Source organism: Stenella coeruleoalba, assembly GCF_951394435.1.
Source record: "Stenella coeruleoalba genome assembly, chromosome: 2".
NCBI classification, from domain to species: domain Eukaryota; kingdom Metazoa; phylum Chordata; class Mammalia; order Artiodactyla; family Delphinidae; genus Stenella; species Stenella coeruleoalba.
Window position 1 is genome coordinate 3,936,943 of NC_137147.1, and position 15,153 is coordinate 3,952,095.

The 15,153-nt window shown below is 52.4% G+C and overlaps 1 long non-coding RNA gene across 1 annotated transcript; it reads right to left on the reverse strand.

Annotated features, from left to right (window-relative positions):
• Positions 1-4,335: 4,335 nt before the first annotated feature.
• Positions 4,336-13,942, reverse strand: LOC307181825. The gene is made up of 3 exons (XR_013827072.1): positions 13,904-13,942; positions 13,662-13,811; positions 4,336-4,570 (listed from the first exon to the last, which is right to left on the reverse strand). It is a non-coding gene; the product is annotated as an uncharacterized lncRNA (long non-coding RNA).
• Between the last annotated feature and the right edge of the window lie 1,211 nt (positions 13,943-15,153).

A 15,153-nucleotide genomic window follows, 5' to 3' on the forward strand; every position in this document is an offset into this window, starting at 1 on the left:
TTCCTCTATTTTTCATTTATTCTTGGAAAGGTGTGATGTATTTATCTATTTAAGGAGTACGTATGTAAACTAATTATAATCCCTGCTCAGACAACCTCTCTTTTAACTAACCATTTATCACCTTGGTTGTAGGTTTATCATCCTTCCTTTCTCCTTTTTTCACTTCTCTTTTTTTTCATCTCTCCATCCTCCCTTGCCCTAAAAAAGGGGATTGGATGAGCTCATCCATCATTGGGATTGATGACGACCTCATCCCTAATCCTAACACATCCTCCTCTCAGACACACCCACGTCTTCGTTAGCTTTTTATTAGTCCCTCCCCCACTCCGCCTTTCTCTTTCACTTAGTTTCACTTTGCCTTCCCTCACCTCTTTCTTTGACTCCCTGATGTGTTCTGTTATTTTCTTTTTTCTTGCATCTTTTCACTCTTAGGAACCTCAGGTGTCCGGAGTGAGATGAGTGACAATCCCATGGGCGACGCGCTCCTGGCTGTTCCAGGCATTTCCATTTCTAATTCAGTTGTTCATGGGTCCATTCATTCTTTCTGTCACTCTTTTATTTCAATATTTATTCTTTTATTTATGGACCTCAGGTGCACAGAATTGGATTAACCATCATCTGTGGTTCCCGGAGCCTTCTCAGCACCGGTCCATGTGGGGCTCGCTTTTGTTTGTTAATTCCTCATACTGGTGATTTGGTTGAGGATTTATTTAACTATCTCAAGAGCCCAGTTTTGAATCAGTCATAATTCCTGGCTTGCGGTGCCGTCTCGTTTTTTTGTTCTAACATGGCCCTCTCTCTCGTAGAATTATGTACGTATTGATTTATTCCTTCAATATGTTTTTATTGCTAATATCCATCCTGTCATAATTGTCTACGCCCCTCCTTCACCGCTCTCTTTTTTGCATTCTTTTATTCCCGTGAGCCTCGGGTGCAGACGTGAATTAATCAAAATCATTCTTCTCATTCATTTGTTCACACAGCCATCCCTCTACTTATTCTTTCTTTATGATGAACCTCAGCTCTTACTAATTATTGTATTTAATGACTAATATTTGTTTATTATATGTAAGTACTCATCCAGGAAGTGCCTCTTCTTCCACAGGTCTATTTTCTTTTCTTTTCTTTCATCTTTCTTTCTCCCAGTCCCTCCTATACCTTTTCAGACTTTTTCTCACATTCTCATGGAATGTGTGAATTTATTCCTTCAGGCATTTATTTATGTGATTGTTTTTATTATTTATCAACTTCGGGGCCGGAGATCTGAATTAATGTGGATGGTCTGTGCTAAGCCAGTCCCTTCTCACAGACTTCACTGTATGACTCACTAATTTATTACCTTCTTTACTCCTTTTTTAAATTGTTTTATTTTTTTCCTCCAATCTCAGTTGTTTTTTTCTACCAGTCTCTCAGCCTTTTTTTTTTTTACCGCCTTTCCTTCTCTTGGAGATCGGGCACCAGGGCCTGGATGAATCCTAATACCCTGCAGGACCGGCCTCCTTGGTCACTGCAAATCTCTTTTCTCATTCACTCTTGCATTCATGCATTCATGCATCCATTCGGGTTTTCTTCCTTTTTGGTGAGTGTTTTTACACTTCTGGCTGGCAGGGGTACCTAATTGGGTACATGATCATCTACAAGCAGTGGGCCTTCCCCTCCCTGGCCTCACTGAGGTCCTCCCTTATGCATTTCAGCTTTGAACTGCCTCCTGGGTGGGTAGGTGGCGGCCCATCTCAGAAGCCCAGATGTGAATTCATCACTGTGCTTGGTTCAGGCCCCCCTCTCATTCTTACTCCTAGAGCTGCTCTCTCCTATATATGTATTTATCTATCTGTCTGTTAATATATTACCTTTCTCCTTTTTTCCTTTTTCATTTCTAATTTAATCTCTGATTTATCATTTCTCTCCCACTTTCACTGTTTCTCTCTTTCACTCTCTCACTCTTTCTTTCTTGCATTCTTTCATTCTTCAGCGCTCTGGTGCCATGAACTGATGAATCCTAACGTTACCTGCAAACGGCATCCCGGGGCCCTGCCTCTCCGCGTGTCATTCATTCATTCCTTCCTTCCTTCATTCATACCATTCTTCCTTCCTGCTGTGTTTTTCTTCTTATTAGGTATATACTCCTCTACTAATGGAGTGCCCAGATTTTGACCCATTGTGATCTACAGTCTGGGCTGGTCCTTTATTATCACTCCCAGCCTAACCCTCTTCCAAGAATATACCCATTTACCACCTCTTAACTCTTTCTTTCTCTCTTTTGTTGCAGCTTTCCAAATCTCCTCCTTTCTCGTCTGTCTTCTTTCATCCTCCTGGATCTTTGGTGCCCAGACGGTGGGGGGCATTAATTACAACCTTCCAACAGGCCCCTGAGGAGTGCCTGTGGCCATGGCCCCTCCCCGCCTCACTCTATCATGCCTTTGTTTCTCTAGATACTCATTCACTTCTTTATGGTGATACTTATTATGTTTTGATAGTACTGTGGCTTTTAGAATTGGACCGGCCATAACCCTTGATTCATGACAGTCTATTACTCGACTCCTAGCACTGCCTTCTTTTATATGTTTATTTATTCACCCACTAATGTATTCCTGGACTGAACACTTGTTACTTTTTCTTCCGTATTTCTCGATTTTTATTTAGATGTTTTATTTTGTTCTCTCTCTTTTTTCGTCCTTTCATGGAACAGACCTCAGGTCCCAGGACTGGATGACTCAAAGCCCCTCCTGCCACGCTCCCATCTGGGTCCATGTATGTCCACTACTTATTCATCCCATCCTTTCCTTTCTCCTTTTTTTTCTTTTTTTTTTTTTTTTTTTGGCTTTCTTTCATTTCAGTGTTTATTTATTTATGTGTGCCCAGAGTTAGAAAAATTTGGTTAAAGTTAACTCTCATCTCTGGTCCCCCGGGTCCTTTTTCGGTTTTAACTATCTTTTGAACTCTTCCTCTGTTGTTTCTCTTTTTTTTCTATGGCTGGAGCACGTATCTGGACTAATCCTAATGCTTGGCTTCTAATAACCTGACATAGTCCTCCTTATATATTTTCTCACTCCCTAATTTTAAAAGTCATCTTCCTGCTTAGCTATTATTTTGCGTCTTTCCGTTTTTCTTCTTCCTTTCAATCATTTGTGCCCTTTCTCTTGCATCTTTTCACTTTGATGGGCCGCATAATCTCACCCTCACCACTGGTTTATGCATCTCGACTTCTTATTCATCCTTTCATCTAGGCTTTATTCTTTTATGGACAGACTTTAGGCGCTACATACTTGAATTGCACGTGTTCCCTTAGTCCACGATGACCTGACATCGGTTCCTGCGTGGCCCTATTTATATATTGATTCAATGCTTTATTGACTTATCTATCGAGCTCCTGTGCATCAAATTGGATCTCCTTCAGGGTACGCCTCTTTACCTATTTATTAGTTTCTTCACTCTTTCATGCCTTCATTCATTTACTCATCCATTCACTTATTTGGACCAGGTAACAGAGCCCAGCAAAATGACCTCCCAACCAGAACAATAGAACATTCACAGTATATTTGACCTTCCAGCTTCTTCCCACCAAGTGAACCACCAAGGTGAGCACAGCCCACAGTCCTTGACACGTATGCATGGCGGATGCAGGCACAGGCAGAGTACATGTTAGTGCAGCCAGAACACCCGCCGCCCCCCCGGGGGTCACATCCTACACAGATGAGGGTCAGAGTCCCCAGGCCCCCTTGGTGGGGCAGGTGCTTCCCCGTGGACCCCTGTGAATGGCCATCCCCGTGAGAAACCTGTTTCAAGACCCAAGAGTGCACAGAGACACACACGGTATACACGATCTCCCCGGTGGGAAACGACGGACATAGAGTTCATCTGAAAACAGACGGCTTTGTCTGTAGCCATATAAAAATATTTTGGCCTTTCAAGGCAAATACAAAAGGAACTACCCATTACCATTGCTGAGTGTCTCAGTCCCAAACAATAAAGAACTTGAAGAGGTTTAGCCGGAAACTTTGAAGACAGAAAATCTGTCCATTCCGTTTTCCAGACATTTCAAGGGGGGGAAGGTAAGTGAAGGTCATTGCAGCTCGAAGCCTGTTTGAGAGGCTGGTCTCTTGGCCCGCGTTTTCTCCTTGGCCCTTTGAAGGGCCCCCCAGCTAGGCCACTTCCATCCTAGTCTGCCCTGCGGCATAAGAGCCAAAGGGAGACTCAGCAATGAAAGGGCCATTCATTTAGAGGAGTGAAAGAGGAAACATTCTTTGGGGGTTCGGCACTTGAAGCCGCCTATAGAATTCTTTTGCCACAGAGACGACACGAGGAGGCTGGGGGGGTCCTGCCTCCGAACACAAGCCCCCCAGGTCCACGCTCAACTGGGCTCACCGGGCACCCCTCCCCCCGTGAGCGGACCACGGACCAGCGCTCACCAGCCCCTCCCACGAGGCTGCTCTGGGTGGCAGCCGGCCCCCACTGGTGACCAACCACAGAGGTGCTCCCCACGGCCCAGCAACTTACGATTTTGGAGCTGGAGGGTACTGGGGTGGCGTGTCCACGGTCCTGTCCCACGGAGGATTCGAGACGGCTTCAGCTGGAATGAGAAAGCACTGGGTCACTGAAATAGAATCTCACCCAACGGAAGCAGGGACGCCCCAGCTTCTAGCAAGCGTGGAATTGGTGAAGCCAAGCATTTCGCTTTTCACTGTACTGGCTCACTCTCTCACCCGCCAAGCTCCCCACCACAGCTTCCGGGGGTATTTGAAGCCGATGGGGCAGGTGTGGCGGTGTGGACACGGCTCTCAACCCAAGAGCCCTTGGGTTGGTTGGTGCCACCCATGATGCTAAGTGCCCTTTTATGGAACCCAAAGGCTCAGGGCCATTTCATGAGTGAGAGCTGAGCTGGACACACCCGAAGACTGGGTAGAAGGCTTCCCGGCAGGACATTCCACCATGAGAGAAGGGCACCCCGGGGCACAGCCAGGCCAGCGTTAGCATGTGCTCAGGCATGATGGGAGTGCGGTCAGCTGGGCGCCTGGCCCTGGATGAGACAAGGGAGTGGCTGAGGACCACACCAGGGTTGTGGAGTCTTGAATGGGCAGTGTGTCCTAAAACCATGGGATGGAAGATGAAGGATGATGCTGCCTGGACAGACACCTTCACTTTAACAATTACATACAAAGTTTCATCAGCGCCATATAAAAGCCTGACCGGTTACATCAAGTCTTTGACTTCAAGTATTTGCCTTAAAGTTTTTTTAAAAAGCGTTAAATAATGATAGACACATGTCATTATATACCTGTCAAAACCCACAGACTGTAGGACACAAAGAGTGACCCCGAATGATATAAACCATGAACTTCAGTGAATAACTATGTTATCCAGGTCGGCTCCTCAGTGATACCAAATGTGCCACATCAATGCCAGATGTTAACATCAGGGGATGGGGGGCGGGGTATGGGACTTCTCTGTACTTGCCACTCACTTTTTCTGTAAATCTAAAACTGCTCAGAAGAAGAAAAAAAAAAGAGGCTGTTCATTTTTTAAAAATATTTTGAGGGACTTGATTTTGAACATTCCTTCAGTAGGCTCTAGTGAAGGTGGGCAGGTGTGGCTGACAGATGGTCTGTGGTGGCTGAGGTTTGAACAGCGCTGTAAGGGGAGGGGCTAGAATGATAACAAAAGCTAGAGGAAAAGGTGAATGAAAAGGGAGCGCCCCATGGTCCTCCAAGGAACCCCGAGGAAGGAACAGACCCTCTCCAACCCCCCTGCCCTGACTTAAGCCACTTGGGTGCCCGCCCCGGCTGCCACTGCCCCCCTATTCCCAGTGGTTCACTCACTGGGGTGCCCAAGACCTGGCTGGGCACAGAGGGCTCACCTCTTGCTTCCAATCCCTGTAAGAATTCCTTCCCTGGCCCTGAGCTTCCCAAACACCGTTCTCCCCTAATTGGTTGCTTTTATAACCAAGAAACAGAAAGTCTTTTTAAAAAATCAGTGTTAAGCAAGCAGTCATCAGCCCATGGGTGACCGAGGGTAGACTGGTTTTCTAAGGGCTTTCTGGGTGCCCGTGTTGCGCTGGACACCCCCGGGAGAGTTTCCAGCCCTCCCCAGGAGCCTGTGAGCGCCTGGGGGGGCCAACGCAGCACGACCACAGCCACTGCCTCTTCCCGTGGGACAAAGAAACACGGGAAAGGGCTTTGGTGAGTCGTTCCAGTTTGGTTCTCTTTGGTGTCTTTTAATGGGACCCGGGAAATCAAAAGCAGCTCAGAGCATCTGGGTTTTTTCCTGCTTCTGCCCAGAGGCCCCAGGAACCCTCAGAGTTCCCGATTGTCCGTAATTAACTTTCGTGCAGACCCCAGGCTGCTCCTTGAAGACGCAGCCCCGGCAAAGTCGTGCCTTGGTTTCCGAGCTGCGTGTCCCAGCCCCGGGTCTGCCGTGATGCATAAGCACCGCGGTGCCAGGCTGCAATCGTAACAGATGGAGACACTGCAGAGATGAGTCAGTGTCTGGAACCAAAGGAGAACACAAGGCCTCCTTAGAGGGTCCAGAGGAACAATTGTCGCAAGCGACGGATCGAAGACCTCATAAACGCGTGTGCTGCGTCTGTAATCTACGCAGGAAGCGCTGCTGCTTACACGGAAAACGCCCTCTGCAGCTTGAGAGGATTAGACGATTCAAGCTCTGCCTCTCAAAATTCTTAAAGTTCCTCTTTTCTGGGGGCAAATGGGGCCTCATTGATCTGGCACGTCTTTGGTACAAATCATTTGTGGATGTTGAGAGCAGAGAAAGGTGGAAAAGGATGATTTTTAATAAAACGGTGATTCTCAGAAATAGAGCCTGTAGTTTATACAAACAGCCGTGAGCCTCGCCTCGGATCTCACGCTGCCTACCTGTTGAGTAACGAGCACCCTCTTACAACTTTCCCCAACAAATGCAAGCTCTTGGCGGAGTTAATTTCCTGTACCTTTGTGAAGGCCAGGGCCCTAGACATTATGGGCTCATTTACGAAAATGGGAGAGGTAATTGGGACAGCTTTTGAAATCATGTCCTCCTGGCTCTTGCTGGCCCCCATCAGCCCTCTAATTTCAGTTGGCCGGGCCATGGAGGATGTTTACATATGCCTCTTCCTGGAATTTCACTCTTTGCTTCAGGAGTGGCAATTAGAGAGAATTAAGTCCTATCTGGCGTATGTTTACCGTTAATGGATAGAGTGGCAGAGGAAGCCTTGGGAAAGGCAGTCTGCCATTCTAATTGAAGCGGGCAATTTTTCCATCCCTCATTTCAGCTTGCAGGTATTGTAGCAACCAAGGTCACAAAACAAAGGCTGCGGCCCACCGTGGTAGTCACCGGGCGCAGGCCTGACCGAGGGTTTTGTGAGCGCTTTATGACCACACTCTGAAGCACAAAGAGACAGCGAGAGATGTTTGCAAAACTGAGTCTGCGATGGGCAGCCGGGCGACTGATGGCTTTTCCAGAACTTGCCTCCCTGACGGCTTTTTCAGGAAGTTCTCAGCTGAGCAAAGCCGGAGCACCAAAAGGCCCAGGGCGAGCCACAGGGGATGGTGCGGCCAGGCCCGCCCTCCTGGGACTGCAGCCACGGGGCCAGGCTCATTACACGGCCCCGAAAGGTGTTCCAGGCCTGGCCGGCAGCCCACCTGTGTGGAAGAATGTCCCATAAATGCAATCCCTGCACCGCAGCACGCAGGCAGCCCCCTGGAGCCGCTTTGGAGTGTGAGTCCTATTAGATCTGTGTTCACAAAAGGCTGACCATGGAGACAGGCTGAGGACTGCTCCCCCACTGCCTGGCCATGGGCGGTGGGCTTCACATCCACAGCCTGCCACCCCGGCCCTCTCGGGTCTCTGGTTTCCTTGTCTCTAAAGTAGAGGGGGGTTGTGGGACTTCCTGGGCCTTCCAGTGGTTAAGACTCCGCCTTCCACTGCAGGGGGCCAGGGTTCAATCCCTGGTTGGGGAACTACAATCCCACATGACGCTCAGCGCGGCCAAAAAAAAATAAAAAATTAAAAAGTAATAAATAAAAAATTAAAAAGTAATAATAATAAAATAATAATAAAGTAATAATAATAAATAAATAATAATAATAATAAAGTAAAAATAAAAAAGTAATAATAATAATAAAATTAAAAAGTAATAATAAAAGTAATAATAAAAATAATAATATTATTAAAAAGTAATAATAATAATAAAATAATAATAATTAAAAAGTAATAATAATAAAATAAATAAACCACTGCCCTGGTGGCGCAGTGGTTGAGAGTCCGCCTGCCGATGCAGGGGACGCGAGTTCGTGCCCCGGTCCGGGAAGATCCCACATGCAGTGGAGCGGCTGGGCCCGTGAGCCATGGCCGCTGAGCCTGCGCGTCCGGAGCCTGTGCTCCGCAACGGGAGAGGCCACAGCAGTGAGAGGCCCGCGTACCGCAAAAAAAATAATAAAGTAGAGGGGGGTTGGAAGGCAAAGGAGCAGAGATCTCCAGCCTCTGATCCTAAAGACCTAGCAAACAAACCACCCACAGACGACCACGGAGCAACTGGAAGGAATCAGAGCTCCTAAGACCCTCCGGTGACCTCGAGCCTGCACCGTCCCATTTCACAGATGGGAAAACAGGCCCAGAGGGCTGGAGACAGGGGCCAAGGTCACACCCACAGTGTGAGCTGAACATAGGCTGGAACCAGGTCCCAGAGGGCCAATTCAGGGCCGCTGCCTGACTCTCAGGTGCCCGAAGCACCCGATTTGAACTCTCTCCTCCGACTGACAAGGCCTGAGTAGCAGGGATGTGCCCTGCTCTCAGCCGGGAGGCCAGTGGGGGCCCAATCTGGACACCTGGGGCTCTCCCTCCCCTCTTCTGGGGAAAGGGCCCTTGCCTTTCTAGCGCTGACACCCCATGCTTCTGCCTCATAGAATACAGAGAACTGGTAGGCTACTGCCTCATTTTACAGATGGGGAAACTGAGGCCCGGCAGCCAGCAGTAACAAAGATACTGGCCAAGACTGAGACCCGGGACCCCTTCCCCTCGTGGCAGGGACTTTGCCCCTGGTTCCTCCAGAGGGGCCTGAGCCCTCGGGGCAGTTTGGGGCAGTGGTGGTGCAAACTGTTTTCCCTCCAGCTCAGAGGATCCCCTTGCTGAGGGCTGCCCCCAACCCCACAGGCCCTGCTGACTCCCCCTCCCTTCTAACTGCAAACACCAGCCCCGTGATCTCCGAGCCCCCAAACCCCCAATTTCTCAACCCGGTAGGAATGCCTCTATCCCCACCCACAGGACAGCACTGAAAAAGGGCTGGGAAGGCAGAAGGACCGGCACAGCCGTGGTCCCGGATGGCCAGCACAGACGTGCAGTCAGTCTCTGGCCCCCTGACGGGCCTCCTGCCCCAACTTTCCAGCCCTGAGTCCCGTCTCCTTGGCTGTCTCTGGGGCATCAGGTCTGGTTTGATCAGCTTCTTGTTTACGGCACAGCTACCCCGATGCCTCCTCCTGAGAAACTCACAAAAAGAAAGCCCTAGAACGGGGGAGCACGGGCATGTCCAGGGTCCCGCCGACGGGGTTGCTGGTTAGACGTGCATCGTGTCGCCTCTCGCCTGCGCGCCTCGGAGCTCCCGACACACACACAAGGGCACACACACAAGGGCGAGGGGCCCTCAGCAGCGCCCCAGCTCCCCCCACCAAGAGGGAACACACACACACTCTGTTTCAGGGGAAGGTAATTGAGGTTTCCTTCTTTTCATGGGAAGAAAAGGTACCTTCTATTGAGAGAATGTATTCACAGAACCTGGGAAAACTCATCTGCACTCAGCCTCCCAATTACCCCCAGGTGGCTGTTCTCCATGGGGGGCTCCCCACATTCCTTTCTGCTGGGCCTTTGTTTCCATCTGCACCGCCCTGGGAGCTCCCAGGCTAAGTCTCCTCCTTAAGCCCCTGCCAAAGACCCCTATTCACTCCGCAAAGAGACGCCAGGCAAAAGGTGGTGGGCAGCCTTCCTCCCCCGCTACCCTGGCCCCCCGACTCCCAGGAAGGAGGACTTAAGAACTCTCCATCTGGATTTTTTTCTGAAGCCCAAAGAAATTGGAGAGCAATTAAGAGAGTCATGACTACACCCTCCACCACCCTCCTCCCCCATAATTAATTCCTCTCTCACACACCCTTCCCCCAAGTCAGGGCCAACCCCGGCCTCGGCTACCCGGCACCTGCTCCGCTCTGGACAGCCAAAGCCCTCACAATGAAGACTGGGATACGGGACCAAGTGTCTAAAATCTGGAAAGCACTAGGAATTCCAGGCCGTGCGGGAACCCCAAAGACGGGCCTCTCGGGCCCTTCTCTGTGCTCACCTGGGCACAGGATCCAAATGAACTAGGGGCCTCTCCCGCTGGCGTTGCAGGGTGTGGGGATGCCCGGTAGGCGATACCGTCGGAGGCCGGCCTCCTCCCAGTGGATTCCCGAGGGCACCCTGGTCCCCTCCTCTCCTGGCTCCAAAACACTGACTCACTCCATACCCAGGAGGGGGGGCTACCTCTGCAACACCCCCTCCTGCAGACCCCTCCCCCCGAAAGGGCCTGGCTTCTTGAAGACACACTCAGGCAGCTGGGACTTGGGGCTGCCCATTGGAACCGGGCACCAGAGTAAAAAGCCTCCCCTCCTTCCCTACCCAGACTGGCCTCTCCCTTTCAAAATGGGGACCCCACGCTTGAGATGGCCTCATTTGGAAAGATACAACTCTTTTCCAGAATTTTCCATCTGCTCAAACCAGGGATGGGAGATCAGGCTGGACTCAACCCCCTTAGCTCCTTGAGGACAGGGGACAGGGCTCAAAGACGCAGAAGGAAAAGGGAACCAGTTCTTGGGACTCATTTGCAGCTTGTTAAATGTCAGTCTTCTGAAAAGAAAGTGCTCCCAGTGCCCCAAAGCCTTCCTGGTTCAGCTGACAATGCCGGATTCGACATTGTCCACTGCCCTTTAACCCTTTGGGGCCTTAATTTGTCTCCCTCCACACCCCCTTCTGTGTAAAGCCACCTTCCTCTTTTCAAGGAAAAATTCATTAGCAAGCTCATTAAAGACGGGTGATTTTTTTTTTTCCTTTCTGGAAGTCAGATTGCTCATAAGAAAAACCACATTTAAGTTCCTTCATGTAAATGAATGAATAAGAAACACATGCATTCTGTTGCCCTTAAGTCTTGCCAGTTTTTGACATTATTTGGAGAAATGTACTTGGAAATACATTTGGGGTTTGAATCACAAGTCAGGAGGCTCTAGGTCAGGGGCCCTGCAGGTGGGAAATCGGAGGGTGAGAGAGGGGGCATTTCTTTCTTTCCGAGAGCGCAGAGGCCGGGCTACGCTCTCGGCCCCCTTCCTCATCCACCTGGGGGGAAGCAGGTGGGACCCGAGGGCCAGCTTTCGGGCAAGACCACCCATCTCTTCCCTGATACCTGTGCCCACGTGGAAGCATTCAGCTAGAGGTGGCCCCGGGGACCAGCTCAGCACAAAGACAAGTGGCCAGAGAACCCCTCGTGCCAAGAGGACAGGGTCCTCTGCCTGTCTGGCCAGCGAGGGCATCATTCCACCCCTTACTGCTCGGGGACGGGCCAATGCATCACAACAGAATTTTCCTGAAAATGATCATTTCTTTCAACACTTGATAACGGCCTTGCTGCAATTCTTGGGCTGATCGGCTGCGAAGCTGATAGATGATGTTATGTTTCAACTTCTTTAATGGAGAACTTGACCTATTTTTCTCTGTTTTCTGCGTAATAACACACAAAACCCAGAATATGTGTATACCTGAGACTGAGCATTCACAAGTGTCTCTAAAGTACAACACACCCCAAACGCAGGCCACCCCAAATGCTGAGGATGAGGGGCGGGGGGCTGGCAAAGTCTGGGGCCGGCTGGGGGCCTGCCTCCACCTTGACTCTGCCCCTCGGCCCAGCCCACCTTGAGGGGGTCCCGAGACATCCCCGAGGGAGTCCAGGAGCCGTGGGCATTTAGCTCCATCCAGTGAGCTACACGGATCTTTCTGGTAAGCTCTGGATATGCCACCCCAGAGCCCACATCCTGCCCTTTGAAAAGCTCCCCTCCCAGGCCTCTCTTCCACGTCACTGTGTTTGCAGATGGCAAAGGCCAGCTGCGGAGTAAATGTCACGGGGCAGAGTCTGCCCAGTGCCCCTTCCCTGGAGTTAGACCTGGGCACACCCTCTCCACCTCTCTGCAGCCTGATGGGCTCTCCGGGGAGTGAAAACAAGCAGACAAAGGCATCGCCCCCGGGTCTGGATACCTCTACCCCCCTTTACCTGCACTGCCAGGTGTTATTAAAAAATACCATCCCTACCCCATTTCCAATTCAGGGGAGAAGGGCAGGGCTGCATAAGAGCTGTCTCCAAAATCTGGTTGACGAAAGAGTCTTATGGAAGCTTTGCTGGAAACCGGAGACCCTCAGGGAGTGCAGGGGGTCCAGCCGCTCTGCCCACTGGGCAGCAGGTCACACACAGACGGGCGCACCCCGAGGCAGGGCCCCCGGCTCTGACGTGAGCCCCGTCCATCACCTTCCCTGTCACAGAGACAGACGCCGTGTATGAGCATCAAGGTGGTTTTGGGGGGCTGTTGGCATCGGGACCAGGACGGTGCTGGGCCCACTGGAGCCTCCATGAGCATCTGGGGAGTTGAGTCAACTTCGCCCCCGTCATCCAGGCCTTTCCCATCTCCCCCCTGCACCACCCCGGCCGTCTAAGCGCCCCAGTAGCTACCCCGAATGTCTCAGTTGTGGGGCACAGAGGCAGCCACAGTCCACTGGGGCTGCTGGCTCTGAAAACACCCCCAGGCCCCTCCATGAGCCCTGTCATGGGCTCAGTCGCCCAGACCGTAGAAAGCAAGACGTCCTCTGCAGAGCCCCCTCTCCCTGTCCGCCTTGCTTAGCTGGCACACAAGCCAGGGCACCGCATGGGACCTCCTGGGGCACCCGGCTAGACCCTCCAGTCCTAAGGCAAAGCTGGTCCTGGGCACCTGGGCCTCCCGGGGCTCCATGAACGCATCTTGAATAAGTGAACCCCAGATAAACAAATGAGGAGTCCCTGAGTGAGTCGTGGGGCTGTAATCCCCTGCTTTCTTCTGCTCTACCATTACTGATTTTATTTAAACAAACAAAACGTTCCCATCTCATTGCAATTTCAGGGGTGAGGAGAAGAGGCCAAGAGAAGAACTCACTCAAAAAACCACTATTTGATTAAAAGACATTATCAAGGCCTCATGTGTGAGAAACCAGCTTTCTCACAGCGACTGACGTTCCCGTGGCTTGTGGGGAGAAATGTTTCTCCAGCTCCACAGCAAACAAGCATTCCTGTTTCCACATCTCCAAAGCAGCCCACTGGCCGGCATTAGGAGGGCAAATGCACCACTATTCATTTCATTAACATGCTCAGTAAAGCTTTGTGAGGACCTACTATGTGCCCGGCCCGAGCTGGTTCTCAGGGGCCCAGACCTGAGGGGGACGCTCCCCACTTACCATGCTGGCCCACAAGGGCCTCAGCTCTAGGCAGCTTCCAGAACCCCAGCCCCATGTCTGGTGTAGAAGAGGACTTGCCCTTGGAAGTGACCCCTCCCAGGTTGAATGTGTACATGCTTGAACTGAGAGACGCGAGCTGAACCTAATGAAATCGTCGTGTCCCAGAACAGCAAGAAACTCACCCCAAACCAGGAGGGCGTCGCGGGGCGCCAGGTGGGCGTGAGATGCCAGGTGACCGTCCTGAAGGAGCGCTGGTCCAGGGCAACTCTCCTGCCTCTTCCATCCAGTTCTTCAGCCGACTGTCGCCACCAGGGTGTCGAGGACGGGCTGACCTTGGGGAGGGGCAGAAAGTTAGAACGCCGGCAAGGCGAGACCCCAGAAAAACCACACACGCCCCTAGAAAACACACGGAGCCCAGTCTCACCTGCAGCCTGGTTTTCGGTGGAGGGAGGTGGCTCGTAGGGATGGCAATGACAGGAGAAGGTGCAAGAAGAGAAGCGCAAGAACAGAAGCGACAGGCCAGGTGGCAGCCCCCAGACCGGCCACGAGGCCGGGGGCAAGGCAGAGCCTGGGACTCGTGGGTACAGGACGGCCGTACAGGCAGGCCCGGTAGGACATGATGACAAGCAGTCTGGGGGGATTGGGGTGGGGGGAAGGGAGCAGGACAGAGGTCTGGCCGCAGCCCACAGGCACTCAGAGCCTGGGAGGCCAGGCCCATGGGAGGAGGCCTCTGAGGATGGTAGGGGAGGGGTGCCACGAGCACTGGAGACCAACCGGAAACTTGGGCGACCCTGAGGGGGAGGGCCTCCTTGCCCTGGGGGAGAGGCAGGCGAAAGGCAAGCAGGTGGGAGGTGGGCGGGGCAGCAGGCAGGGCCAGGTAACCACAGGTGTGGGCTCAGCGAGGAAAACCAACCTGTTAGGCAGAGGGCTGGATGGGTGAGACCCAGAGGGTCCCAAGCCCAGTGACTGGGGCACAGAGAAGGGGAAATGGGTCAGGTGGGGCAAGCGGAGCCCCAGGTGGGCAGTCAACCTAGCAAGGGGCGGGGGGAGCCAGGGGAGGAGCCGCCAAGGAGAGCAGAGCAGGTGGGCAGCTAGGCAGAGGCAGAGCCTGCAGTGCTCCCTGGAGGGTCCCGGCCAGGGGCCCTTGACGTTGGACACGCCCCAGCCCACAAGTGGGGGGCAAAGGAGCTGGACTTAGCCCCAGGGGGAGGAAGGCATCATGGAGGGAGGGGTCCAGCTCACGGACCCCAACTCAAGAGGGAGACCTGTGTGGCCAGAGCCCAAGGGGACATACACCACAGCTGCCCGTACGCCGCCACCTCAGTCCTGAACTTCAGGTACGGGGGTCCAGCTCAGCCACGAGCACTCAGCTAGGGGATGGGGTGGGAGGCCGAGAGGGCCGGAGGGGCTGGCTGGGACCTGCGGCGAGCCCTAGAGAAGGGCAGGTTCCAGGCCCGCCCCCGCCCCCCAGCCGGCCAAACCAGGCCCGCCCCTCACACCCCACCCCACCTGCCTTGCCTGCAGAGCCCCGTGCCCGGGAGCCACGAGGCCACCCTGGGCAGAAGCAACCCCCTGGCCCGCCACCCCCCGGGGACGCAGAGGCCATCAAGGGATGCGCTAGGGTGGCAGGTGCCCAGCCCGGGGCCGGACCGTGGGCTTGCTCAGTAAGGATCA